Source organism: Fukomys damarensis, unplaced genomic scaffold, assembly GCF_012274545.1.
Source record: "Fukomys damarensis isolate Sample0158 unplaced genomic scaffold, DMR_v1.0_HiC HiC_scaffold_10, whole genome shotgun sequence".
Taxonomy (NCBI): domain Eukaryota; kingdom Metazoa; phylum Chordata; class Mammalia; order Rodentia; family Bathyergidae; genus Fukomys; species Fukomys damarensis.
This window is the reverse complement of record NW_022900922.1, coordinates 38,833,666-38,837,826: the sequence shown is the minus strand read 5'-3', so window position 1 is coordinate 38,837,826 and position 4,161 is coordinate 38,833,666. Positions and strand designations below refer to the sequence as shown.

At 47.4% G+C, this 4,161-nt stretch overlaps 1 non-coding gene across 1 annotated transcript; it reads left to right on the top strand.

Moving 5' to 3' along the window:
* Positions 1 to 2,901: 2,901 nt before the first annotated feature.
* On the top strand, positions 2,902 to 2,973 carry Trnad-guc. Its single transcript has one exon. It is a non-coding gene; the product is annotated as a tRNA-Asp (tRNA).
* The last annotated feature ends 1,188 nt before the right edge of the window (positions 2,974 to 4,161 follow it).

The window sequence follows — 4,161 nt, the reverse complement described above, 5'->3', positions numbered from 1 at the left end:
ATATATATATATATTTGTGCTGGGGATCGAACTCAGGACCTTGTGCTTTGATTAGGTAATATTGATTAAATAGGGATCAAATAGGGAAGCAAGTCTTGTTGCGAGCAAACAAGGATTTTCAATTATGGTGGGTCAGGTATCACTCCAGGAAGTGTGGGTTAAGACCCCCCCCATCAATCACTGCTATTCATCCCTAGGGGAAGCACATGGGTGCAGTGGTTTCTCATGTCTTGATTGTCCTTCATGTTGACTCCTCTCAGGCAGTCCCTAAGTGCCTATGAGATATCTAATTAATGTACCTATGTACAATACTTGGAGGAACCCTGGAGTCCAAAGCCCACAGCAGGATCAAACCTGCATAGTCAGTGGCAGGGTAATTAGGGTCCAGCCGGCCCAGGTCCAGAAGACCATAGGGCGCATGCCCAGGGCATCCCCTGTACAGCTAAGGGTCATCTCTTTCAGCACACTTGGACGCGGGGAATCCTGGTCCTGGACAGATGTGTAACTCAGAAGGCAGAGCCAGCCCTGGAATGCCCTCCAGCTCAGCTCTCACTTCTTTCCCAATTCTTTCCTTGGTTCCTGAGGCTTCAGATCCTGCAGCAAGCAGTTTTTAGGCCAGCAGGCCCTCCCTTGCTGTCCCAAGCTGTGGCCTCATCCTGTTGCCCATTTCTGCCCCACCTGTCTTCTCCGTGCTTCTGTGTGTTCCTGCTGTTACAGCTCCTCTGCACCACTTCCGCACAACCGCGTAGCCAGTCTGCCAAGGAAGACCTTGGAAGGCACCTTCAATTTAGTCGGAATTACATTTAATAAAAAGACCAGTTTGGGAGGAAATGACATCGCTGAGGCACTCATTTTCCTACCCGTAAACATGACCTGCCTTCCTATTTCTGTCAGACTTTAATGTCTACTTTGAAAACAGTCTATTTCTCCATCCTCCTGTTCTAAAGGTGTCAGGAATTCTGGGATGGTTGTTACGAGCTGCCTCTGTGGCTGCATGTGGTTAAGAGCTCGGCCTCCTCTCCCTTAGGCCACCCTTTGTTCCAGGGCCTGAGAAGCACCCATGTCAGCCTGTGTGCTCTCCAGCCTCCCTGCTCACTTTCCCACAACCATTATCATCCATGCTTCCCAAATCTGAGAGTTTGCTTTGGTACAGTTATTCAAGTTTAGGCATCAAAACTTTGTCTTTCATCTTCAAATGTGTGCTCAATAGGGTCACTTGTGTCTAGGCAGGTGGTCACCCAAACCTGTCATTCCAACACTTGAGAGGCTGAGGCAGGAGATTTGCCACAAATTTAAGGCCAGCCTGGGCTACATAGTGAATTCAAAGCCAGCCTGAACTACAAAGTGAGACCCTGTCTCAAAATCAAATTAAATTTTTAAACTTTGTGTCTAACCAGACCTTCATAACACCTTTATTTGAAAATAGGGTCTCCTCACATGTTCTTAGTGAAGATGAGGTCACTCGTACTAGGTTTGTGGCCTGAGTCCAGGGACTGGCCTCCTCTTAAGAGTAGGCAGGGCAAGTCCAGGTAACCCCCAGGGGGAGGTGCAGGGGCCCAGCTACCAGCCCTAGAGCCACCAGAAGCAGAAGCGAGGCTGGCTCTTTCCTGAGCCTTAGCGAAGACGTCCTGTTGACTGCTGGATTTCAGACTCCTGGGCGAGAGACTGTGAGATTCTGCTGCATGAAGCCACACACTTTGCAGCAAACCCTTTTGGCTGCTCTTGGAAGCCTACTGCTGCTCTCTTAGTACACACACTCATTTCCCTAAGGACCTCAGTGTTGCCTCCAATATCCTGCTACTTCAAATTACAACAGCAGTGGCTGTCTGCTGTGAGCCACCTGCAGAGCTCAGCTAGCTTTCACAGAGGAATGTTCCTAAGAATGGGATTTCTAGGACTAAAATGCATACCAAGCCTGAAAATCTAAGGCCTAGATTTTTTTTTTTCCTGCTTATAGGAAGTGCCTACACTCTAAAACACTTTATTAAGACCTCATTGCTTAAAACACTTTATTAAGACCTCATTGCTTATATTGTTAAAGAGACACTGATTGAGCTATAGAAGTGTCCTGTATCTGGTCCCAGAGCTTCTCCAGACTGTTGGGAAACGGAACCCCCTGGGCAATGGCAGGCTCCACAGTGGAAAGATGGTACCTCCCAGAACCTTAGAGGCAGCAGAGGGCTTCAAGAGGGCTCAGGGCTATAGGCTTAAGTCAGGGCCCAGTAACAACATTCCCTGAGAGGAGTCAAGCCCCAGGCCCTTCTGGGGAATCCAGACCAAAGGCTGGGTGTGGGAAGCAGCACTGTGGATGGGGCAGATGCTCCAGGTACCTCTGGAGATGGGGAAGCTTGGCAGAGTGGCCTGGGTGATGGTGGTATAATTTGTGACAACTGGGTAAGGCCTAGATTTTAAGAATAAAATCTTACCTTTATTCTAAGTAGAAATTTATATATATATATATAAATATATTTAAAATACGCTGCAGGGGTCATGGTGCAGGCCTGTGATCCCAACACTAAGGAGACCAAAGCAAGAGGATCCCAAATTGGAGCCTAGCCTAGACTACATAGAAGACTCTGCCCCGAACACAATTAATGGCAAGCTGACACAGGAAGGGCATCCCAGGGTCAGGTGAAGCTGAGGTAAATCTACAAAGAGGGAGGCTAGAGAAGTCTAATGGGTTTGTTCCTGTTAATGAACATTTCTTTGCTATTCATGACCTAAAAAGTATTTACGGTGTTGGTCATAAACTTTTGGGGAATTATTTTAGATTTGCGAAGTAACGTGGAGAAGCTGTTTCATGGATTCTTAGTATTCTCAGTATGGTGATGCACAAATTTCCTGAAAATTATCTCGAAGTGTTTCAAGTAGCTTCCTTAGTGAGACCCCGTATTTACGTCTTCCTCGTTAGTATAGTGGTGAGTATCCCCGCCTGTCACGCGGGAGACCGGGGTTCGATTCCCCGACGGGGAGGCTACAGAAGGGTAGTTTTGTTCCGAATCAGTAGCAATCTCTGGGCTTTGTTCTTCACCCGTGACGCCGTCATTTTGCTCCCAAGCACCAGATCGAGGTAAGGACTTTAGCTCGGCGCTCTGAGCCCTGCGTGTGGCGGGGCAGAAAGGAAGTGAGGGAATCCGCGAAAAAACAGCAAGCTCCTCACGACCTAGGATTCCCGAGGCGACCCCACGGCTTGGCCTCAGTTTAGGCTCCTCCTTCCGTACCTGTGCACCGGAAATGCCTTCGGAAAGAGGCTTAGTTAAAAAACGAAGTAGCGGGAACCTGCTGCTTTTAAGAGAAAGTGACTGGTCCGGAGAATCCAAAGAATGCTTAAATTAACCATGGGGGAAAGGAGGGGCCCCTCCCTTTGTCCTGTAAGAGGGCAAGGACCCTGGGGCGGACCCCACAGGGAAGAGCACCGTGCGCTGGCAGGACCCCTCCTGAGAACCAAGAAGCTCTCCTCCTTATTTCCAATGAAAACTCTCCCCAGCCCACTCTTTTGTGCCATGACTCTTCATTCTTCAACATTTGCAGAATCTGGAGCGGGATACTCGGCGGTCGAAATGAGGAACACGGTCAGAAAGCAAATGCAGTTCTTGGTCCGTACATGCAGTATGCCCTGGATGAAAGCCTTGACGTTTTGTCCAAAAAACATGTAAAATTTTACAGAAATCATGGTACTATCCAAAGAAAAACAGAAATTCCAGAATTTTTATAGATGAAATGCAGAATAGGTGTTTAACCCAGTTTCAAAACATATGTGGAATTTAATTCACTAACTGTACTTGCTTTTCCATTGATGGGACAAAATACCTGGTGTACACCACTTAACAGATGTCACTGCTCTGAGTCTATAAGCCAGTAAGGCCAACCCAAACTACCTCACACTCCAGGGTAAAGGAATTCTCCAACACCATGAAAAGGAATATAAGAATGGTATAATGCTGGGTAATTAATGTTAGATTTCCCTCACCACAAGATGGCTCCTACATAAAAAGAATAGCCTTCCCATAATGCCCTGCTTCTCACCTAAAATATGGCTTCTCCCCTAAAATATGGCTTCTCCTGCTAAAGGACAGCCTTTTTCTTCCCATCATGACTCTTTTCCCTTACAGGAGAGTAACCTGATACTTGCTACCTCCTGGCCACTAGTGATAACACAAG